General features: G+C 41.8%; 1 protein-coding gene and 1 pseudogene across 1 annotated transcript in view; both read left to right on the forward strand.

The window, feature by feature from the left end:
• Positions 1–15,442, forward strand: part of LOC111867934 (zinc finger protein 501) — a 122,252-nt gene that overhangs the window by 2,309 nt on the left and 104,501 nt on the right. The gene's annotated exons all lie outside the window — the stretch shown is intronic.
• Positions 7,079–7,215, forward strand: LOC111867953 (annotated as a pseudogene).

Genomic DNA, 15,442 nt, shown 5'->3' on the forward strand with positions numbered 1-15,442 from the left:
CTGCAGTCAGTCAACCCGTGTGGAGGCTGGGTCGAATATCTCCACCGTATCCCTGCGAGTCATAGGAGGCGACGAAAAGAGAACCCAGTGCCTGAAGGTATAACCAGGCCACCCTATTTCTGGGTGATATAAATACGGGGACCTGGCCCTTCAGTTTGGGGGAGTCTCGAATCAGGCAGCAAAATATGGTCATGAGTTCCGCGGAACTCGGACCTGAGAATGACTACGCTGGCGATGGCCAGCAGCAATTGTAAACGACAGACCCAACCTCTCGTCAGAGGGGATGTTACATAAGGATTATAACTGCAAGTGTTCAGTTGGAAAAATAAATTACTGGTCGTGAGTCTCAAGGGGTTTGTCGTCAAGAAGAACTGGTTGGCGGTAAACCGCCAGTCGTAAAGTAACTCTGACTCTGCCTTTGACTCTGGCTGCAGTCAGTTACAGGAAGTGAAGTGAAGTAGCTGGTTGGTGAGTGAGAGAGTTCAGTTGTCCGTTCAGTTCGCTTTCTTTATTTTTAATCCACGTTAAAGTTGTACGCCAAAATTTCTTGTTTACATGAATTTCCATAACAAAAATATTGTATGCATTTTTTATTCTCTTTTCCCCTGCTGTATTATAATTCTGTTTTCATCCAGGCCTGTATTAAACCTTTGTTTTTTGGGGGGTGAAAAATAAATTTCATTCTCATGCAAAAAGGAAAGTAAAATTGTCGCTCTACGTAGTGTTTTTTTAAATCGTTCCGGCGTTTTAGGAGGCTGTGTTTTTTGTCTGTTATTTTACGAAAGAAAAAAATAGTTGGAATGAAATACTTGTCTATATCGCGAAGTTCTTCAGCAAGTTTCCAGTTGCGTTCCTCTCGCAACACGACATGTATGAGCGACAATTCATTTTTAGCTGATCTCTGGGCTTACAGCTAACAAGCGCGGTGATCCACTGCTTGGTTTAGCCATCTCCTCAGTCGTCCTTTCGCGGAACTACGCAAGGAATAGCTTGTGGAGCTTTCGGAGGTCACGTGGTATGAGTTCACTTCTCCGTCCCCTTACCAGGTCCGGTTACTTTCGGCTCTGAGATGGCCAAATTTGACGACCCACTAATTCTTTTTGTGAAGTTATGTCAAAAGTAAAATGCGTGAGTGTACTGGTCAGGTGGCCACTTCAGATGAACTCGAGGAACGAATCATTGAAGCTGTGATGATACTAAACCCAGGGATGGATCAAATAGCTTATGGGCTAGATAGAGTGGGACCTCGCTTAACGAGCATAATTCGTTCCAGAATCTTACTCGTAATGCGAAACACTCGTCAAGCGAAACAATTTTTCCCATATAAATTAATGTAAAATACGATAATGTGTTCCGTACCGAAAAAAAATACTCAAAAAATGTTGTTGCAACTCCTCCCCGCGACTGCATCCGTTCTGCGGTGGTATGACTCACGGCAAATTGCAGCCGCGGCGCGCACTTGATTGTACGCACTGTATAACGTTTATTCAAAGAAAATTATATATACATTGTTAAGGAGCGTGAATCATCTTCATCTTTTCTTCTATGTGGAATGAACCAACCTGGANTTCTTCGGGGACATGTTTGCAAGGGTTATTAAACTTTGCACAAAAAAATCTCAAATAATATGTCTGAACACAGGTTTGGAAAAATGTGTGATCACAAGCGACACTAAGATGCTAGCGGAACGAGTGCTAAACACAGACTGATGTAGCAAGTGCACAATCCGGGACTTCCCCTCTCGTCACTCGTTATGCGAAACGTCGTTCGTTAAGCGAGTCATTTTTTTACAATTTGTTTTGCTCGTTGTGCGAATTACTTGTTATGAGAGGTGCTCGTTAAGGGAGGTTCCACTGTATAACACATGGACATTACTGACATAAACTTTTCGAAGCTTAATTTCAGTTCATTGCTTTTTAATACTTAAAAAATACTTAAGAAAATATCTTCCTAAACCCTGTAGTGACTTTCTGGACATTCTATTTTTAATCTTTGGTTCATATATTGGTTGGAAGACGTGGAAATATCTTGAACCGAATGCGCATGTTCGTATATTTTTTCAATTAATTTTACTCGCAATGTCATAATTAATAAAATTTGTACGTATTAATATCGTCCTTGAGAGCCTGAATTCTAGCTTAGTACAATATTACTCACTGTACTCGATCGGGATCTATTATACATGCATAGGGTTGCTTTGCTCGCGATAAATTACGATCCTCAGAGAGTACCCTCCTCTAATTTCCACCCTTTCGGCTCGTTAAACTCGAAAGACCTCACGATTTTACCTAGTGTAGTTGCTGCTTCCAGTTTTCTGCCATGGTCCCTTCAGTCTGCGTCTATGAATGCTCAGTTCTTAATGTCTGTCTAATATTGTTGCCCCTTGGGTGACAATAGTCCATATGATCGAATTGGAACAAAGCTATCTGCATATGACACATTCAGCTCCCCTGACTGCCTAGCAACTGAATTGTCAGGAGGCTTTACCAACAATAATCATTTATTAGTCTTCTCAATACACGTAGATTTATAATTACACCGTGGGCCGCTACGCGCCGCTAGCTGCACTTCTGCAATAACAAAGATCTGCGAGTGACACAATTGAAATAATTTGGGGAACGTTTTGGTTCAGGGGGCTTTGGCTAACCTGCCTTTATTATAGCGTCGGGGGTAAAATATAGACTTCTGTACGACCTGCATGTTGAAAGGGGAGAGGATGGGGAATTGAAGAGCGGGAGGGAGATGTGGACACAAGGGGATGGTATGATGCAATCTGTAATTATTGGAATCCGAGTTCCATTATCTCCCACATCATGCAGAAGTTTCAGAATCCGAGGGGTTTCTTTGTGTTTGTCATCCGTTTTTTGTTTAATGTGCTGAAACATTTTGGTGGTTTATCAATACTGCTTGTAACTTCATGGTATCAAATGTTATGTGAGGTTGCGATTTCCTGGCCACACAATAGAGAAAACTTCCAGAAGCTGTAAGAACATAAACATACGCGTATAACAGCGCTTCCGGCAGAAGGAACTATAAATATGGATGCATCCATGCTGTTCAAATTACTTAGAGTAAATTAATTTAAAGCTAATGTGACAAACGGAAGTAATGTACTGTAATTTCGTAGGTGACTTACTTTAATAGACTGAGTACCGTATTTACGCATGTATAGGCCGCGTGCGTGTATAGGCCGCAGCACAATTTTCAGACAGAAATTATAGAAAAAATAATTTTCTTGGAATATTATTTCAGGAGTATTACACCCTGTATTACTAATTATGAATATATTTTTTTTTAAATGAAGTGTGATTTCGAATATTTCGAATATAAGCCGCACCCCAGTTTTCCTCTTGAATTTTTGGCAAAAATGTGCGGCCTATACATGCGTAAATACGGTAATTAAGATTTCTCTAAACTCTTCCCTTATAATAATCAGACAGTGAATTCATAGGCAGTTACTCGTTATATTCAAATTTGTGAGAACTCAAACTGTAGCCGTATACTGGATGAATAAATAATCAGTATAATAGCTTCATTCTTTGTCGTTGTCACACACATTGACAGATAATTAAATTTTAATATACGTCTAAAGGTCGTATTTTAATTATCATTATTATTTAAAGAATAAAATAAAAATATCAGAGCAGCCTAAATTAAATCAAAAATGTATTTGATTATCTTTCTTATCTGCGACAGTATGCTCAAACAGTGGAAAGCATCCATTTAAGACGGAATGGTATATAATGAGTCATAGGGCTTATTGTGGAAAGTTTTACTTTTCTGAGAGTCTGTCTTGTGAAAAGACACCACCTTTAGACACGTGTTTATGCAGGTGCATCCAGAAATAACAGTCCAACATTTAATAACAATTTGAAGCAATATGAAATGTTGATGTTTAAACAAGTTTTCGTGAACACAGGGTGGTTGAAGACTTGGATGTAGCGCCCTGTGGCAGCATGATAATTAATGTGGAGTAGTGGGTGAAATGAGAATTTGCAGGGGAAAGCGAAGTAGTTGAAGAAGGCTTGCCCACTGCCACTCTGTCCACCATAAAACCCACATGACCTTACCTGAAGTCGAACCTAGACCGCCGTGGTGGGGAAATGGGTGTTGAAGAGAATGTTTGAAACCGATAGAGAGGAATGGGAAAACAGAGAAACTTACATAGACACGAGCTTTATTATTTATGTTCATCTTATATTGAGGATGGTTAAATGTTATGAATTAAGCTGGATCCGACTCGTACCCGCGCTCGGGAAAATCATTATTCATATATGATTTTGTAACAAATAACGAGTCGTATGAATTTAGTTACAGATTTCTAAATAAGCGATGGCTCAGAATGCAATCTCCTGCAGAAGAAATATTTGTTTTTTCTTTCTCTTCCGCGTCCAGACCGATTCTGTAGCCCGCCCAGCCACCCTTTCTCCCGGAGTTCAAGTGGCCGAGAAGTCACGCTCGCCCTTCTTCTACATCGAGCACTGTGGTTGGGTATGAGGGGAGCAATACCTTCACTCCCCCATGCGTCTCCACTCTACGGTGTTTCACGAAGAACAGGGACAAATTTTCTAACATGTCCATCTGTTGTGTTGAATTCTTTGAGGTTATATTTTCAAGTTAAATAGCACCTCCATCTTCTGGATCCATTCCGCTCTTGTTCTTAAGTCTCGTGTTAAGGCATTAAATTCTCTACTGTAAATTTCGCACTACACATTCCTGTTTTGCTGATGCGAATGATTTAAATTTAACTTCCTCACTGTTGTTATTATTATTATTATGGCACCACAGCCCTTGTTGGATGTTGGCGGGTTTTCCAGTTTCTTGATCCTGTACACAGTCGGTAGGACTTCTTGGATGGGGGATCAGCCCGACGCAAAGCCTCTACCTACACACAGAACAACACAAGCACAGAATAAACATACACAGTACAGACACAGTGGGATTCGAACCCACAATCACAACTTTCAAGCGAGCGAAGACAGTTCATGCCTTAGACCGCGTGCCACTGTAATTGGCAACTTCTTCACTGGGATCACATAAATTCCTGTCTTACCGAAAAAGCAACATATATTGTAAAATATTGTATTCATAACAGCACTCCACCAAGGAGTGAGGATTTCCTCTGTTATATGTTTCACCTTTTACCCTGTTCCTGCTGTCACTGATTATTAATGAAGCCACTAAGATTCAAACATCTGCTGCTAAATTGAAATGTCGACACTATCGAAGTAAGAGAAGTCTGACATCTGTTGATAAGATTGCAAACTGCTTCATTTGCATCGGACACTGTTTTAGATTGCGTTTCGCATTTCACGCTATAACAGGCCATTTGCCTAGTTCATGGTATCATGTATCTATCTATCTATCTATCTATCTATCTATCTATCTATCTATCTATCTATCTATCTATCTATCTATCTATCTAACTGTCTATGGCTCTGCAGTCCTGGACCTTGGCTGCTTTTTCGGTTTCTTAATCCTATACACAGTCTGTAGGACCCATTAGACGGGGGATCAGCCGGTCACACGTACCCACGGAACACAACACAAAATAAACGCACACAGACAACTATGCCTTGAGTTGGATTCGAACCCACGAGATAGCGAAGACAGTTCATCCCTTAGACTGTGATCGGCATCATTTTGTCTAGTAGAGATAAATGCCTCATAACCACTCCCACAAATCTCACAAAATTACAATTCGTGCCTTTGCACGATATTGACACATGTTAGGGTGACTATGGACTGGGTTGTGGATTGGATTTATTGACCACATACAGGTCCTAGCTACAAATAACTGCAACACTATAGCTAATTTCCACACTTCACAAGTCAAAGTCAATGTCACATTGCGACTGATGATCAGTTAGTCTGTCTGTCTTGGTGTCGAGCCCCGTCTGGGACTCATGACCAGATATTAATTCCTGTTTGACAGTTAAGTGTCCTACCCAGGTGGGGCGCCCTCTCTGGCGAAAGGACGGGTCTGCCCCTTGCAATCAGCAGTAGCAAGTCAGTTGTCAGTGTGTAAAATATATTTACATTTCACATGTTATTAAAAGTATGTATACGTATATATTTATTTATATACGTACACTATATATGACCGCCTGTGTTGTCTAGTGGTCAGAGTTTCTACCTACATATCCAGAGGTCCCTGCTTCGATTCCCGGCGCTACCAGTTTTTCTGAGAAGTAGTGTGTCTGGAACGGAGTCCACTCAGCCCCGTGAGGATAACTGAGGAGCTATTTCAAGGAAATAGCGGCTCCGGTCTAGAAAACCGAGATTAACGGCCGTGGGGGTCGTTGCGCTGACCACGTGACACCCTCTATCCGCTAAAGTTGATACTAACTTCGCCGAAAAACGGCGGTCGCTCGGTCGGTATAGTTCGCTTGCGGACTACAGACCACGGAGTTTTTTTCTACGAGTATACTAGGCCTCTTATCAGTCCAGGCTTAGTAGAGCAGATCATCACCTATCTTCAATAGCTCCCGCTACAACGGCAGTCTAGCCACTTGAATGGTCGTATGCTTGACAGCCTCTTAATTTAGGCTTCTTATATAACCTCTGTCAGGCTTCGCTTTGTCCAATGTTGCGAATCTTTCATTTTCATGATTTTGTATCACTTCTCTTTGTTTCCTGCATAATTTTGTTGTATAATCATATACGTACGGGATTTTGAAAACCATGTCAGAGTCAGAGTCAGAGTCAGAGTCAGAGTCGGAGTTACTTTACGATTGACGAGAGGATTGGTCTCTTATTTATAATTGCTAATGGCACTCGTCAGTGCAGTCATTCTCAGGTCCGAGTCCTGCGGGACTCATAACCACATTTTACCCTCTCAGGTTCGAGACTACCCCAACCTGGAAGGCCAGGACCCCGTATTTTTATCTCCCAGGAGCAGGGTGACCCAGTTATACCACCCAGGAACTGGGTTCCCTCTTCGTCGCCTCTTAGGACTTGCAGGGCTACGGTGGAAATATTCGAACTCGCCTCTACACGGGGTACCCTGAAAGCCATATCTGAGTCTGAGTCTAATATTACGACCGACGGTCAATCGACAAGTCTGTCTTGAAATGAAGCACCCATATGGGGCAGGGGCTACCGTGATCCAGAAGGCGGCTCCCCCAGGGTGAGACCCTTCCATTGCACTACGGTTGGGTTGACCCCTGCGATTGCTCCAAATGTGGGCAACTCGGGCATGTATTTTTTTAAAACCACCAAAGTCAAATTTACTTTACGACCGGCGGTCAGCACCAATCAGTTCGTCTTGGCGACAGGCCCCTTGAGACCCACGACCAGAACTTTTATTTCCCAATTGAACACTTAGGAGTATGTGGCCTTAAGGGTACTCATTCTGCTGGCAGGTGGATATCATTAAAACCTGATAAATGTCGTTTATTCCTACTCAGTCCGCTGCATGCATGTCCTCGTAACGCTGTCATGCAAGGACGAAAAAGCGAGTTCCTGACACTCCAGAACTGGGACAAACCCGCAAGGAGAGATAACCCCAACAGAAAATATCGGTCTTCCAGGATTTATGGAGGTTGGGCGTAGGGTTATGAAAGTCATGTGCTGGTGTCATCGTTATATAACCTCTTTGTACGGACCGAGTAGAAAACGCCGTTTCCAGAATTTCCTCTATTGTTGTATGCTTACCCGTTGCCCCGGTAACGTGCTTACCGAGCCGTTTCCTAGCAGCTGTCGTCTATTGTTGTTTATTAAAATCTGTTGCCTTAGAGTGAATCTTATTTTGTTGTTTGTTTCGCGGTCTCTGCCTAGAAAATGGTCTATACGCTACAAAAATCGTCGGTCTATGTCTAACCGTGTTCATAAAATATAACGGTTCTGATACATCTGTTATCTGAAGAAGCGATTTTCTCTCGAACTCTTTGGAATGAAGAAATTTTCTTTGAATATTCTGTGTTCTAAGTGTACAGTTCAAAGAAAAATATTGTAGCGAGTTTGCTTAAAGCATTGCTAGACAGCGGCTCGATAAACATCCCGCGATACGCGCACGTAACAATAGGACGAATGTTTATAGCTCGTTGCTAAGTAGCAGTCAGGGCCCCTATCAACTACCTCAGTAGCAATCACGTGATTTGTGTTTTCCATGTGGTCCGCGGGGAGCCTATATAACGAGGACCTATTGTAGCTTAGATTTGTCAAATACTGACAATGGGCTTACTGACATAGACTATGACTGACAAATGACAGACCCAACCTCTCGTCAGAGAGGGCGCCCGAAATGAACAGGACAGTAACTTTCATATAAAAAAAAAGAAAAAAGAAAAAATCTGGTCATGAGCCCCAGTCGGGGCTCGAAACCAAGACAGACAGGCTGACGGACCGTCAGTCGCAATGTGACTTGGGCTTGGACTTAGATTTGTTCAGCAGTAGGGAGTACAAGGACGAAAATGGAGCACGTCCTTAGTGAATTGTGAGAGACTAGTTGAGTACAGATTAATACAGGGGAGTGCAGAGTGATTGAAAACGAAATAACAAGAAGACTTCATAGTGGTTTTAAGTGCTAGCTTTTGTGATGAAATCCGTTGCCAGGAGACGACTAGTAAAGACGGAGAATCCTAGTGCTTGTGCAACGGTGAACTGAAAAATGTGTAATCAACGATAGCGCTGTATTGCTTGTAATTAAGAGAGATTGTAACCAAAGTGCCAATAAATCAAATCATCCGAGCTAGAACCCGTAATTTTCGTCACGCGTACCCCCATACACGTGACAATATCAAGAATTTCAAGCGTTTGGACCCGAAATCAGGATACATTTTTTTCTTAAATTGGTCACCATTGCGTAATTATTGTGAAATGAAAGTTCATGGTTCACATGTAAAGGCTTCATTCGATTAATTCAGCTACTATAATTGTGACAAATATCAGTCCATTACATAAAGGTTTCTCTTGCTCTTTGTGTCTTTTTCCTTCCTCTTGCTCCTACTTTGGAGCATAGGTCTGATTTCTCAGTTTCTTGAAAATTTTACAGACGATAGGACTTCTTGGACGGGGGATCAACTCGTCGCAAGGCCTCTAGCTAAACACAGGACAACACAAATACAGAATAAAAGCATACACACACCAAATATCCATGCCTTGTGTGGGATTCGAACCCACGATCCCGGCTACCGAGGAAGCGAAGATATTACATGTCTCAGACCACTCAGCTACCGTGACCGGCTCTTTGTGTTCACAAGGAAGGAATTTAAGACGATATTTTTAGCAAACTCTCCCTCATGATGGCTGGGCGTATTAAAGAACAGAGTATCGGTATCGCTTATTCATTTATGCCGCGAGAAGTGACTTGTTTATACAGTGTATTCACGAAGTATTAGACGTGGAAGAAACGGAAAATATTTGAGCTAGAATATTTTATTTAGCTCATGTCAAGCATTTAATAATAATAATAATAATAATAACAATAATAATTCTGTTAAATTACTTATCATCATCGCCATCATCATAATCATCGTCATCGTCATCAATCCAAAATGAAGACTGGTTTTTCTTTGTTTGCATTTCTTAACACACTTTCAGTTTGTTATTTCTAGAACTTTACGCATTACTTCAGATGCACTTTGATCATTTTCCGTGGATTGCCGAGTGTATAGGTCCGGACTAGCTTTGACACAAGACGAATAAAAGACTGTCGATTATTCGCTTAGTAATACGCGTCCAGGGAGTCGTGGAGAGATAGGGACCATCTGGGGAGAGAGTTAAGAGGACTGTCATTATCGCAATGAATCACTCTCTTAGTAAGTTCACCCATTTTCCGTATAAAACAAAATGGCTTCTTGTTAGTCTATCTTGTTTCAGTAGGGGCAGAGAAACTGGGAAGGGTAGAGTTTGAATTGTTGGTATTAATCATGATTGGAACCTGAAGTTGACAAACGTTTGACGGTCTGCGATATTAGCCTATGACTTTATGAAAACTGAAAGCTGATACTGGTCAGACACGCAATTGGTGCTGTATGGAGGTTTGCGGAAACTGCAGCAGGGAGAGACTGCCGATGTAGCTTACTCAGTACAAGATTGTGAGCTACTCTGTGTGATCGGGTTTCAGTCCCTGGCAGGCATCTTTATATTCGGCACCGGATACAGACCAGCTCTGGGCCCCATCAAACCTCCTCTCCAATCGATACTGGGGGGTCTCTCTGTGGGGTTAAAGCGGTTGAAGCGTGAGGTCGATCACTTGCCTCTCTCTAGTGCCAAGGTTAAGACTGCGTTGAACTGTAATTCTTCATAGCGTAGTGCTTAATTTAATGCAAGGATTTACCTTTTGTTTTTGTAACATGAATCTGTATGCTTCGTTACGTCTTGGAGGGTCATCAGGTCATCAGAATATATGAACATCTGAGGATTGCCGGGCAACAATTTCTATAGCTGGAGTGCAAATATTATGCGAATGTGTCATAATCCAAAACGAGCTGTGAATCATGAACGTACCTACGGGGTGTTTGCTATTACTGCCTACCGCCCCATAATATATTCTCCCCATTTCACAATAACCATTCCAGCCCGTTATTGCCATGCCAAACTACTGAAGGAAAACAAGGATCTGGCAAGGCATTGGCACACGGTACCGTATTTCTGTTGTTACAGTGGGGAACTTTCCAAGTGTCTCAATGTCAGAGCAGTAAGGGCTTCCTGACTTGAATGTAGCTCAAGAGACAGGCTCTCCCGTTACAATTGTATGCTCTCCGACGAATGCCGGGATAAATTTATAAAAAGATCGACCACTTCCTATTTCATTCGTCTTAATTGGTTTATGGCGTTTATCCATCTGTCACGCCATTTATATGTCATGGCTACAGATCCCTTGCGTTGTGGATATGAAGAGTTATTCGCGTCCCTCCAAGAATATTCTATCAAAGCTAAACCACTTGACCCTTTTCAAAATTCAGTTCCTACATCTAAGAAAATGCACTGCGACTCTATTACAAAGATCGGCTGATGATATTTAGGGAAATAATCATTGTTTATTCTGAGAATAATAAGGAACCCGTAAATATATTCTTGGGGAAATAGAGATATCTTAATGTTGAATCAGGCAAAACGTGTAATTAGTACTGTGCTTTAAGCAAGGCGTTAAGAGCTGCCCACATACACATCGAACCTGAAACTTATCCTCTCATTCAGAAGCAAGAAACCAGACTGAGAGTAGAGATTACTGTCTCGTGGAATGTGAAGCCTTCATGTTCAGGGAAGAGGAGCGCAGGTTACTCCAAATGTTGGTACTTACTGCGCGGCTTCACAAGCCTGGGAGAGAGTAATGTTCATAGTCACCAACATGAGAAGCTCGCGCCACACGGGATGTGAAGCCTTCATGTTCAGGGAAGAGGAGCAGCAGGTTACTCCGAAATGTTGGTACTTACTGCGCGGCTTCACAACCTGGGGGTGAGTAATGTTCATTGTCACCACCGTGAGAAGCTCGCGTCACACGGGATGTGAAGCCTTCATGTTCAGGGAAGAGGAGCGTAGTTACTCCAAAATGTTGGTACTTACTGCGCGGCTTCACAACCTGAGAGAGAGTAATGGTCATAGTCACCGCCGTGAGAAGCTCGCGTCACACAGGATGTGACTTTCGAGAACAGGCTACGAGGAAAGCGTCTGGACCTAGGAGACGGGAAGTAACAAGAGGTTTGAGAAAATTTCATTACGAGTAACTTTATAATTTATAACCTTCGCCGTACGTTATTAGTATGACTAAGTCGTGGAGGATAATAATTGAAGGGACATGTAGCATGTAGGTGGGGAGTAAGAAATGCATACAGAATTGTAGTCGGAGAAAAGTAAGAGAGGAGACATCTTGAGAGTTTGAGGGAGTATAATACTGAAAAGACGTTTGCTGAAAAGTTCTGTGAAGGAGTGAACTTGATTTAACGCAGTGTTGTACATTCCGGTACCATAAAGGTGGAGAATTTCTTGCTATATCAACGACTATCAGCTTCTCAAGAAGGACACTACACCATAAAATTCTAGTAAGAGCAAATAGCACCCAAATACAAAACTTTCCTTTCTTGCAATTACTTTGCGGTGGGATTAGTATCTCCCCGTGTGCGTAATGAGTAACTGACAGGCGAGGCAACACCCTTCAACTAGACAGCCTGACTGGCACCCGTATGACGTCACTAGGCACTTGTTCTGCCACACGTGAGGGTTGTCCACCCCTCCAATGGAAATGAAGTTGTCAAGAATTTATAGCAAGGGAATGGCCTTTGGGGAATGCAGGGGCGAGCTCATGTCACACGGAGAATTGTTCATGCGATTGAGATTTCAAAAGAAAGGGCGCAAATAAAGACGAGATAAAACAGCTCGTGGACACGTAGACAGAGCCTGCTCCTTGATGTGTTCATTGCGTGGTTTTCCATAATTATTCGCAAACACTTTCAAAGCAGCGTGGAAAGGTAATGTTATATTCCAAACTGGAGGCAGGAGCCTACCCGTGTTTTCCATATGCTTATTTCAGATATCGCATACTTCATCGGACTTGGTCATCTATTGCTAAGGCATATTTGCTGGAAAGATGACAACATTTAGTTCTTCTTCACATCAACAAATATATAAAGGGCATTGCCTTAAATCTGTATAGACTGTCTCTGTGAGATAAGTTGAACCTATTTACTGTAACGATGTTCTGTGTTTAACAATCGATTATTATAAGCTACCTTACGACGTAATCTATAAACCTCGACACTATTAACTGTCAGCCCAAAATTTACTTCAGTAACTTAGTGTTTTGAAGTAACGATTTCAAAAGGACTGTACGATATTTTTTTTTTATTTCCTTCGTTGCTTCCACAAAGACGTATAAGTACGGTATTTAATTAGGTACATATACATATAGGCATACACATACCTGCTCAAATCCTGCATACATAAATACATTATAACACACTCATCGGGTGGTAAATGTTGAAAGACCCTGCGTTAGATCAAGAAGCTAACGCTATGCAAATTCTGTTAGCAACAGGTTTTGCATTAGTAGTTACAGGCGTTACCCTGCACTAACAGTGTAGACGCACCTCGACATACTGGTTAGGTATCCAATTATCAATCATTTTCCGAACGCACTTTAACTAAATCCTATAAATAGCTTTTATTTTGTGTTACACCTTTACGCGAAGTAGTTGCAATAATGGCAGAACAGATGAGAAAGTGTGCTCTTTAGTGCCAAATTAGTTTGAACTAGTGCAATGATATCATCTTTTGCTCAAGTGCTTGCAGGAAATTTGATAAAGTTCCTCGAAGTTCGTTTCCCTTAGAGTCGAAAGGGTTGCTGAATATGCACTTTTAGAACAGAAAGATGCAAATCATTTAACAGAGGGAAGCGGTTACGAAAATTTGGGCCAACTTTCTTTTCCTAATGAGAATAATATCAGCTGTAAGCTCACCAAGCAGTGTATATATCTCGTCTTTCCTACAGTTGAATAAATTCACCAATCTCTACGTAATTTAATGTGAGTGTTATGCCCCTGGAAGTCACTGCCATCTCGTAGTGTTCAATTTCGTACATTTGCTAATAACATAATGGCGGACGCACGAACTTATGAGTTGGAAGAGATGTTACAGCTATTTAATCTGTGGTAATTAAATTGCATAGGGAAATAGATCTTAGAAACGTATTCAATACTTGTCGAGGTAATTTGTTGATAGAATTTGCGAGAACAACGTAAATTCTGCATGAAATCTACATTAAGCTCTCAGTTTGACGGCGATTGCTAGTGAACCGGTACGGACAGGCATTTGAAATCTGGAACGGTGATAGGTGATAGATATGGTGGTACCTACATACAGGATCTACCGAAAAGAATGTCGGAATTTCAGAGATCATTCTGTATAACGTATGAAGTTTTATTAAAATTCAACAATCACAGTCTTTGCAACAATGCGAAACATTGTGGCTATATTCAAGAAATATAATGCAGACACAATAATTTGGACTTGACGTTCTCACAGCTCTGGTTGTGAAGAGTTCTGTCTGCTGCAATATAATGCCGTATTGTTTGCTGAAAATCAGCCGATTTTTCAGAGCAACGTCTTCAAAGTCGAAGACTTAGCCTAGCAAGAAACTAGAATGGAGATAACGAGCAGAGCCTCAAACGTAACAAGTTCTTTTCCCAAAATGAAAAGATAATGTTAATATTAATAACTTGTGGTAGGCCGCACCATAGCTCAGGCGGTTAGTCGCTGGCTTCCCACCGCGGCGGCCCGGGTTCGAGTCGAAGTCAGGTCATGTGAGATTTGTTGTTGACAAAGTAGCACTTGGACAGGTTTTCTCCGAGTACTTCGGTTTCTCCTGCCGATTCTCATTCCACCGACTGCTCCACACTCATCATCTATCGTCCGGGGCTCGTGCAATGGGCCAAATAGTGGACTCCGTCTCACCCCACCCCAATAAGCTAAAACACTAAACTAACTTTTGATGATTATGATGATAATGTTTGCGGCATCAATAATGTAATTTTAGTAAGATTCGGTCCTGAACCATCTTCACACGACCCATTGCATTTACCTGTTCTCTGAAGGGCAATTTAATGTTGTGATATTAACTTGCGTTACCTGCCTATAACATTACCACAGAGGGACTGAGGGGGCTGAGCTGTTGTCTTGTGAAGTGGCCGTGAGCGCACTGCTCACTCGAGTTGAACAGATCAGATACCATGTTTAGGGGAGATCGAGGTGGTCCCAGCGTGCAGGTACGTGTACATTAATCAGGGTTGTGGTCTGCTCGATAAGCACTATCATTTCCCGGATTGGAGGGGGATCTATTACAGTACTTCAATGCAGTTTATGAAATAGACGTGAGAGGAAAGTGCTGAAGAGCATAATGTAACAAGTAGGCCCGCTGCTAATGAACAGCTAGGTAAACACGTTCCCGCGAAGAAATATTCTTGGCCAACAGTAGGAAAAGGACTTTCCATTGCTAGGCAACAAGCAGTAAACAAGTTTCTTAAAAAATAAGGGCCGTATTTTCTTTGTGGTCCATGGGGAGACTATATAAGGAGGCTTACAGAATAACACCAGCAGTTCAAGGCAATTGAGAGACTAGTGCGGAGTGCAGTGCAGTTATGGCTTCTATATGGTTCAACAGAAGAATATAAGAGTAGCGAAGATACCGGACTGACAGACAGACAATCCAACAGCAGAGCCCGCAGACTACAAACGGAGAGTAGAACTGAAGTGTTGGAAGTGTTGAAGACTTTACTTTATGTGTTGTTGTTCCAGTAATAATTCGGAGTGTTATAATTCTTTGTAGTCGCGACTGGTAGTCACCAATAAATCGATTGCCAATCCAGACCAGCGTCTTAGTCACTAATACATGTGCCAATATTTTGACCTAAGGAATATGAAGTAGAAACAGAATTACGAAAATTACATAACAAAAAGCTTAACGAACCTTCACTATTTACCTGGTGTTGTTGGAATGATTAAG

Source organism: Cryptotermes secundus, unplaced genomic scaffold (genome assembly GCF_002891405.2).
Source record: "Cryptotermes secundus unplaced genomic scaffold, Csec_1.0 scaffold267, whole genome shotgun sequence".
Classification (NCBI taxonomy): Eukaryota; Metazoa; Arthropoda; class Insecta; order Blattodea; family Kalotermitidae; genus Cryptotermes; species Cryptotermes secundus.